This window comes from Cricetulus griseus, chromosome X, assembly GCF_003668045.3.
Source record: "Cricetulus griseus strain 17A/GY chromosome X, alternate assembly CriGri-PICRH-1.0, whole genome shotgun sequence".
Classification (NCBI taxonomy): domain Eukaryota; kingdom Metazoa; phylum Chordata; class Mammalia; order Rodentia; family Cricetidae; genus Cricetulus; species Cricetulus griseus.
The window spans coordinates 82,795,522-82,805,884 of record NC_048604.1 but is presented as its reverse complement, the minus strand read 5'-3'; positions in this window follow the sequence as shown (position 1 = coordinate 82,805,884).

The following is a 10,363-nucleotide window of genomic DNA, read 5'->3' as shown; positions in this document are numbered from 1 at the left end:
TTTATCTTTTGGTACTAATTTTAATTAGAATATGATTACGTGATTTCCCCCTTCCCTTTCCTCCCTGTAATCCCTCCCATGTGCCATCTCCACCAACTCTACCCACAATCCTTTTCAAAACTTGTGGTCTCTTTTATTTTAATCTTTTATATATGCCTAAATATGTAAATGCAGCATATATTGTCTGGTTAGTACCAAGCTGTCAGACCTAAAATCATATACATACAATACATCTTTTAAGTAACCATAAAACATATAACTTTCTATTTATATTTAATCTACCTATTAAGATCACCCTGAAGGAAGTCACAAGGATTCACCTGTATGCTCCTAGGTAACAGCCATATTTAATTTGAAATTCAGACTCCCCATGACTTAGTCTTCTCCAGAAATGAGCTGTTTTCTTGCTGGGTGGTTTATTGCAGGTCAGGGTTCAGAGAACTTCTAGATACAGAGGTCACGTCTTTGCTCAGAATTTACTGGAATTTACCTTCTTATCTGGCTTTAGTCACTGAGTATAATCCCAGCATGACCCTTGGTCCCTAGAAAACAACTCTTTCCCTTCTCCATTCTGACCCCAAGCATGCTCAATTTCACAAGCACTGTTTGAGACTTTTGGAGGTTTAGGAACACTCACCCATTTTCCTAACATGAAGCTAATGTATGAACTATTGTGAAACTCACATAAATTGTATCTGCTTGGATACTTCTCTCGGTCCGTGCCCTCTGTTTGGGGACTGAGAGTCTGCTCTGCTAGGACATCATTATGCTGGCTACATTTTTGAGCTATCTATCCACCTTTGGATACCTCTAGCCCTATCTGAGGTTTGTATCAACCCTTCCCATTCCAGATGCACACCATGGAATGCAAAGTAGGCCACAGGACCATTGGGGCATTCATTAATCTCTAACTCCTTGTTTCTTCTTGAAATTCCAGTTTTTCCTGACCCCAGTGGAGTTATCTGTTGGTATGGCACAGGAGCTACTTCCTCACTACCAGGCATTCTCATCCATTTTGGTGCTTGCAGATCAAACTCACATTCTCCTTCACTTTGCAAATTACCAAAAGGGATATAATGGAAGAGAATGTTCCCTAAAAATTCTAAAGTTCTTTTACAATAAAAGGTTGTATGTCAACTGATATTGTCATAATGGATTATACCTTCAAAGTTTGAACTTTGTATTTCTTCAAACTATATTTTGAGAGGTGGGCAAACAAAGCACTTCATAATTGATGGTCCTAAAATTCACATTAATAAAGTGTGCCCCTGATATTCGTCAACAAAATACCTTATTTCTGTAGGGCATGATTCCCCTTTGCAGAAAGTTTGCATTCGCTGCAATAACAGTAGATTTTTCTTCTAGGCATCAAACCTAGTTTTAGGATACATTTTTTCTTTTGTCTCATGTAATTAATTATTAGATGACTCCCTCCAAAAACATTGACAAAACTTTTAGTATATTCATGTCACAGACAGCCCAAATGGTCATTGATCAAGAACTGAAACAAAGAGGAAAATGTGTAACATTCAACTTGAAATCCGAAAAATGGTGCTCAGGAAGCATTACAGGAATTCCTTATATCAAGGAATCTTTTCATAATCTTTTCTCATTTATTGTTATATAACAGAACATGCCTAAGCATTTGTAAACACAGTATTTTACATTTAAAATAATTTTATGCTCACATTTTCCAATTTTGAAAAGTTGGATGTAACATTTAAATATACTTATCAACACATTTTTATTTTACTTATTACTGAGCTCCATATGATATTTCCATAAACGTATGCAGTATTCACTGAACAAATCAAGTCACTGATCTCCATACATATACCTTTTTCAGTCTTTCCTAATTATGGTAATGCTGTCAGGTATACATTTTTAAAGCTTCCATATAAGAGAAAGAACATATAGTATTTTTGTTGCTGTGTCTGGCTGATTTTCTTTAGCATACTATCGACCATTTCTATACACTTCTCTGTGAATAATATTATTTCTTTCTTCTCTGTTGCTGACTAGAACTCTATTGTGGACGAATACTCCATATTCTTTTATCCCATTCATCCATTGGTGGGCACCTAGGCTGATTCCATTCTTTTCACTACTATATATAGTAGTACAATAAATAATTTTGTACACTTTCTCAGGTATGTTGATTTCATTTCATTTGGATATATGTCCAGAAGTAATATGGCTGGGCTGCATGATTGCTCAAATTTTATTTTGGGGACACCATCCACACTATCTCTATGAAGTCTACATTAATTTATAATCTCATTGACAGTGTATATAAGAGTACCTTTTTCTCAACAATCACAGAAACATAGAAGATCCAGAACATACATTTTATAATAACATTTCTATAATGTTTTAAAAATGCAAAATAATGTGCTATATACATTTAGATATAATACATGTACTGTTTATATAAATACATATATAGAGTCATATGTTAAATATATAATTCCAAAAAATTTCTTATGCAATATTGCACTTATAAAATTTATGGTACTTTTTTGGTTTTTCAAGACAGTATTTCTCTGTGTAGCTTTGGAGGGTATCCTGGCACTCGCTCTGGAGACCAGGCTGGCCTTGAACTCACAGAGATCTGCCTGCTTCTGCCTCCCAAGTGCTGGGATTAAAGGCATGCACCACCAACGCCCGGCAAAATTTTTGGTACTTTTGATATACTTTTTAATTTAGTCTTTAATGATTTCATACACACACATACATATATGCAGTGTATCTTGCTCATATCAATCTCTAACTCCCACCATAACCTCCACCATGCTATCCTCCCAACTTCATGTCTCTTTTTAAGTAATCCATTGAGTCCAGTTTGTGCTCCCTACATGAGCATTGCCAAGCTACCAGTGGCCCTATCCCAAGACAAAAATGACTCTCCCTCCCCTAGCAGATATCAACTACAACTAGCAGGAGGATCTCCTAAGCCTCTCCCCACTTTCTGTGGTGTTGGTGGTGCAGGCCTTTAATCCCAGCACTGGTGATGCAGAGGCAAGCAGTTCTCTTTGAGTTGGAGGCCAGTCTGGTCTACAGAGCCAGTTCCAGGACAGCAAAAGCTACACACAGAGAAACCCTATCTCAAAACAAACAAACAAAAACAAAAGGCCCCTCCCCACAACATGCAGGAATTTTGAATGGCTTGGTCTTGACCAGGTCTTGTGCAGGTAGTCACAGCTGCAGATTCATAATAAGTTTTTACATTTATTTTCACTCAGTAGTGTCATGAATTGCTTGGGGGTATAGCTCAGTGGCAGAACACTTAGTATGCACAGGACCCTAGCTCCAGTCTTCTGGCTACAAAAATAATGACACGAATATCTTTTATTATAGTGACTGTATATTTAAATATTTTAACATATTATACTTTCATCATGATCCTGTACTGTATTGAATCTGCATTGTATTAAATGCTCTCAGAGAATTATCTGTTTTCTGTATTTCATTGTCATAATCAAAACTGCAAAATATTATTTTATAAATAACTTTGTTCAATATTCTTAGAGAATATTCTTGAAATAGAAGATGCTTTGATAAAAAAAAACACGTTTTATTTTTCAGTTTTGACACATTGACAAGTTGCCCTTCTGAGAAAATATATTCCATTAAACACTTTAAGTATTCTGAGATAGTGTTTTCTCCATTTCAGTCTTTATCACCTTTTATAATCTCTAAATTATAAACTCACAACTGAGAGCATCAGCTAGAACTGGTTCTCCCCAAAACTTATCTTTAGAGAGCTGTAATTACTTAAATGCAAAATTTCTCAGCAAACCACCTATCGCTATAAATTGTGTGTTGGGGAGTGATAGAAAACACAATGTGTCTTCAAAAATTAGTGTGTGTAGCCTTAAAATTAGTGCCATATATTTTGTTATAGATACTTTAACCCCATAGAAACTAAGAGATTTAACCTTGCTCCAACTAGTAATGTCCTAAAGTCCAAAGGGTCTAATTAGAATAATAAAAAGGTGAGAATAGTAATCTAGAATATTTTTAAACTTAGTTTTATCTAAAAACATTTCATAAAATATATTTGAATCATGTTCTCCTCTCTCCAACTCCTCCAAAATCCTGTCCATCTTCCTACCCTCCCAACATCATGCCCATTCACTCTCTCCTCAAAATAAAAATAATTTGCACCCCTCCAACTCTTCCTTTGTCTCCTCTCAAATTCATAATATCTTCTTATATACCAGTAATAAAGAAGATATTATGAATATACATATTCATAATATATATGTGTGTGTACTATATGTAAATACAACCTGCTTCATCTATTTAGTATTACTCATTTGCATATCTGTTTATCGATGGCCATTTGGGATTGGAAAACCTACCAGGGGGCTCATCGCTGTAGAAGAGTGATTCTTCCTTTCCCCACAACCATTAATTGCCTATAACTTATCATCTAGGCCTTCTGGGATTTCCCTTATACATATTGGTATGTCAATTGGTGTTATGATGATGCAGATCTGGTTTAGGTGACCCTATTGTTGAGATTACAGGAGTGCAACATCTCAGCCATATATCAATGGTACTATGTTAGAGAAAATGTCCTGGTCCTCTGGCTCTTGCAATCTTTCTGGTTAGATACAGAGGCTGCATTGTGTTAATCGGAGCACCCAACATCTGCTGTTCTCTGCATTTTGGCAGTTGTGGATTTCTGTAATAGTATCTGTCTGTTGCGAAAAGAAACTTCTTTGGTAAGAGGTAGGAGTTACATTTATGTATAGGTATAAGGATAAGTATTCAGAATGCAGCTAAAAATTATACTTATTTGGAAAAGTAGAAGTAGTAGCTTCTCCTCTAAGGGTCATGACCTTAGCAGCCACTGGTAGTTGGACAAGTTTACAGTACCAGCATGAATTCCCTCCTGCTGAGTGGGGCCTTGAATCCAGTTAGAGAGCTGTTGTTCACCTCAAGATATAAATTCCACTATTGCACCCTTGGGGATATCTTGCTAGGCTGGTCAACATTGTGGCTCATAAGTTTTACTGCTAGGTAAGACCACTGACTGCTTTCCTCTCTTGGCTGCTTGCACAATACCTCACAGTACTATAGCAGTCTCCTAGAGGAGGCTACCAGGTTAATCCCAGCTAAATTACTACAAGTTCTGTGTCTGTAGTATGTGTTGTCTACAGTACAGTTCCCTGATGTTCCTTGAAATTGCCAGAATTCCTGGAGAAACAAGTCTCCTTTTTTAGTTTCTAACAAGAGATTATTGGCAATTAAACTCATATTTCAGATTTTGTTCAATATTGGCCTCACCCTTCCCAATTCTGGTTTGACAAGTACTGTTGGGATGCAACAAAACAAAATGCAATCTTAGTCAGGCTAATGGGGTGGCACATAAAAGGAGATAGAGAAGAGGTCCTCTTAGCGTTGTTTATTAAATTTAACCCTCATTAACAAATGTCCCATTGCAGGGAGCAGAAAGGTTGAGTCAGGTGAAGAATAGAAGAAAGGGTATGCTATAGGTAGGGTTTTAGTTGGGACGGGTGGTAGGGGAGGAAGGGAGGGAGAAGGGAACTGAGATTGTCATGTGAATCGAATCAATCTTGTTTCTAATTCAAATAAAAATGATAAAAAACAAATGTCTCATTGCTTAAGAAATATCTAAATGAGTTTAGAATATTTTATGTGTGTCTGTTCTTTGAAAATTTCATACATGTATAAAATATTTCTTTTTAATTTAAATTAGAAACAAGCTTATTATAGATGTCAATCTCAGTTCCCTCTCCCTCCCCTCCTCCCTTGCCCCCCACCCCTATCCCAACCCCTTTCTGCTCCCCAGGGAGGGTGAGGCCTTCCTTGGGGGATCTTCAAAGTCTGCCATACCATTTGGAGCAGGGCTTATACCCTCCCCAGTGTGTCTAGCTGAGAGAGTATCCCTCTATGTGGAGAGGGCTCCCAAAGTTCATTTGTATACTAGAAGTAAATACTGATCCACTACTAGTGGCCCCATAGATAGTCCAGATCTCCAAACTGGCTTCCTCCTTCAGGGGGTCTGGAACAGTCCTATGTTGGTTTCCCAGCAGTCTGTCAGGGTTCCATGAGAAAACTCTTGTTCAGGTCAGCTGTTTCTGTAGGTTTCTCCAGCAAAGGGTCTTGAACCCTTTGCTCATCATTCCTCCCTCTCTGCAACTGGATTCCAGATATTAGCTCAGTGTTTAGCTGTGGGTGTCTGCATCTGCTTCTATCAGCTACTGGATGAAGGCTCTAGGATGACATCTCATTATCGGAGAAGGTCATTTAAGGTAGCTTCTCCACTATTGCTTAGATTGTTAGTTGGGGTCATCCTTGTAGATCTCTGGACATTTCTCTAGTTCGAGAATTCTCTTTAAACCTATAATGGCTCCCTCTATGATGGTGTCTCTTTTCTTGCTCTCCTCTATTTTTCCCCTGACTAGATCTCCCTGTTCCCTCATGACCTTCTCTCCCCTCCTCTTCTCCCCTTCTCTTTCTTCTAACTCCTTCTCCCCTCCCCCCATGGTCCCCAGTCCCTTTCCCCTTCTCTGGCGAGAACCATACCTATCGCCATGCACAAAACATAAGTCCAAATGGATCAAAGACCTCAAAATAAATCCAAACTGAACCTCTTAAAAGAGAAGGTAGGTGGTACCCTCGAACAAATTGGTACAGGATAACACTTCCTGAACATAACACCAGTAGCACAGACACTGAGATTGACAATTAATAAATAGGACCTCCTGAAACTGAGAAGCTTCTGTAAGCCAAAGGACACATTCAACAAGACAAAAACAGCAGCCCACAGAATCAAAAAAGATATTCGCCAACTCCACATCTGACAGAGGGCTGATTTCCAAAATATACAAAGAACTCAAGAAGCTAGTCTCCAAAACACCAAATAATCCAATTAAAAAGTGGGATACAGAACTAAACAGACAATTCTCAATAGAGGAATATAAAATGGCTGAAAGATACATAAGAAAGTGTTCAACATCCTTAGCCATCAGAGAAATACAAATCAAAACAACTCTGAGATACCATCTTACTCCTGTCAGAATGGCTAAAATCAAAAACACCAATGACAGTTTATGCTGGAGAGGATGTGGAGAAAGGGGATCACTCCTCCACTGCTGGTGGGAGTGCCAATTGGTACAGCCACTTTGGAAATCAGTATTGTGATTCCTCAGGAAAATGGGAATCAGTCTACCCCAAGATCCAGCAACTCCACTCTTAGGCATATACTCAAAAGACTTTGTTCATAAGAATGTTCAGACTTCTAAAATTTTTTGCTGATAATTTAATAAGATGAATTCAAATTGCAGTGCTAACTTGGCTGCTTCTTAAATATTGATAATCAGATATGAACAACACGTCTATGTTTGCAGTACTAACAACTTAGTATTCACACTTCCTCATCTCCCACCCCTGGCACTGTTGTGAAAGCTGGCTCTGGTTTTTAAAAAGCCTGAGATTTTAAGTAATGTAATACACAGTTGTTTGTCACCCCATTTTCCTTGCCTTTTACCTTGACTGTTGGAAAGCTCTTTTAGGAAACATAAGATCATCTCTCACTTTCATTCCCAGTATGGTATAGAAGGACCATTGTTTTTTATTGACTTCCACTGGCGATGATACCAATTCTGTTATGTAATTATCTTCAGAAATAGATCTTAAGATCAATAGTACTAAAATTCCACCATTACTTTGTAATATGATCTTGTATCATGATAAGTATTGACTACAAGTAACAGAAACTGCAAACATTAGCTTAACCTAATTGTTTGTTTTCCTTGAACAGAAATAGAATCCTAAAAATCTTGTATTGATAGAGATGCACAATTATGATTAGGGAACTTGGACCTGCCTAACTTTTTCTTTGACCATCTTTAAAATATATCTGCTACATTGTACCCTTAGACAGCTGCTTGAGTTTTAATCTTCATTTCATTTTTCATTCAATAAAGAGGAGCTGAGGATGTTTACTCTCCCTTTTGTAGTTACATATTTAAAATAAACTGCCTGGAACATAGCTAAACTATTCACGTAACATTTTAGGCATCTCGGAACCTGAGAAAAGCATTGTTTCTGTCAGGCATCAACATGCCTCACTAAAGTTTGTATGCTCTCTTGGTAAAGAGAAATGAGACAATGGTTATAAGTATGTGTGTATGCTCTTCATGTGTACACACACACACACACACACACACAGAGAAAGAGAGAGAGAGAGAGAGAGAGAGAGAGAGAGAGAGAGAGAGAGAGAGAGAGATCACCTCTGATGATGTTTCCTTTTTCCTTTTCTTTTTTTCTTTTTCTTTTTTCTTTTTTTTTTTTTTGGTTTTGGTTTTTCGAGACGGGGTTTCTCTGTGTAGCTTTGGAGCCTATCCTGGCACTCGCTCTGGAGACCAGGCTGGCCTTGAATTCACAGAGATCTGCCTGCCTCTGCCTCCCAAGTTATGGGATTAAAGGTATGTGCCACCAACGCCCGACTCTGATGATATTTCTTACTGGCCAAGGAACTCCAGACTGAAAGTGTTAAGTCATTTGCCTTCATATGCCCAAAGCTCTATGGCTTCCCAATGAAATAGAAGCCCATAGTTAATATGGCAGTTATTAGTCATCTGTGTAAGTCAGACATTTTCATCAGTATGACAAATACCAAAAAGAAACAAGTTTAAAAAGAGGAAAGTCATTTTTCAACTCACACTTGCCATAATCAACTAGTTCCCTTATTTCTGTGTTATGAAAAGGCCCAAAAACATAACATAAGGCCAAGTTGGAGCAAAGATTATTTCATGGCATATAAGAAACAGAGAGGAGTATGTAGGGGAAGCTGTAGCCAGCCCCTAAGTAGGCGTGGCTACAACTTCCCCTACACAGAATGGTGTCATTGAGCAGGATGACCCCATGCCCCCAAGGTTTCCAGAGAAACAGGGAAACCTGCTACCACAGCCTGCCCTGTTGGGCCGCTGAGAGGCATTGGAGCAGCTTCCATATGCCCGCGCCATCTCGTTGCTCTTGGGCGTTGGACTCGGCACTCCCAAGATAATAAAGACAGATCCAGATAAAGAGAAACCTCTAAAGGTTTACATTGCATTTAAAATTTTTGTAGGCTTGTGAGAGAAAGAAGCAGAGGCAGGCAGATTTCCACAGAGAAACCCTGTCTTAGGGAAAAATGAAACAAAAGAAAGTAAAAATAAAGTAATAAAAAAAGCCACATAAAGATGGAAAATCCACAGAGAATCTGGATACTATATGCCATATTGTTGTCTTTAAATTGTTTGATTGCTAAGGAAAGAATTACTGCTGCTAAAATACATTTGATTATAAATTCTACTAAATTAATCCAACTTATACATTTTAAAAATGCTTTGACTTCAGAATTTAAGTCTAAGGACAGGCTACTTAGAAATAAAGGTTTTGCTTGTATTTCCACAGAAAATCAAAAGCTGTGGATTCCTTCCAGACTAATATGGTTTGATCAAGCAAGACCCCCTGAAGCTGAGACGATACAGCCTTACAGACTACAAAAACAAGGACTTGGTCAGGTTTCTATATTTTATCATGATCCCTATGGTATATGAACATCATCCCCAATCAGCAGGAAGCAGTTTAGAAAGAACGACACCCATATTCCCAAATATTGTTTATAAATGTTTGTTTTCATTTAAATGGGGTTAGTTATAAATGATAATAAGCATAGTCAATCTTTTTAAAGAAAAAAAGGGGAATAGGATATAGGAATGAATACTTTGCATTGGTATAGATTTTCATTTATTGATACAACTTTAAGGTCAATTTTGTGATATGTATATGTCTCCTCTTGTTTAGGTATTGTGTTTATACAGATCTTTTACCTATAATAGTCAGAACTTATAATTAGGTTAGGTTTTCTAGATATACAGAGATGTATTTGAGATGGTTAGGTATTCTTCAAACCTTTCAAAGACCTATAGAAATATGGCATTTAAATGGTTTAGAGTTTTTCTTGGCAGTAAGGCACAACTGCTCCTGGCACACCAATTATGTCAGAAAGGAGGATGGGCATCGAAGAAACTCGTTATGGAGTTTGCTTTCAACAGGGCAAGGTTAGCCATTTGGGCAAGAAACTGCTCTTGCCTGGACTGTTTGTTGCTGTATAAACTGGACATACAGGACCCACAAGAAAGTGACTGCTGAAATTACAAAACAAGACAGTACTGAAGGGTTCCTGCTGAAACAGAGAAGTGTGCCAGACACACTGTGGCCTATGGGCTGAAGATGGATGCCCCAATGTTACAGAGGAACTTTGGGTGACTGTCCAGGTAGCAGATGTTTCTGTCAATTCTAGAGTTTATATATTTTCCTTCTGTGGTCTTTGATAGAGTTG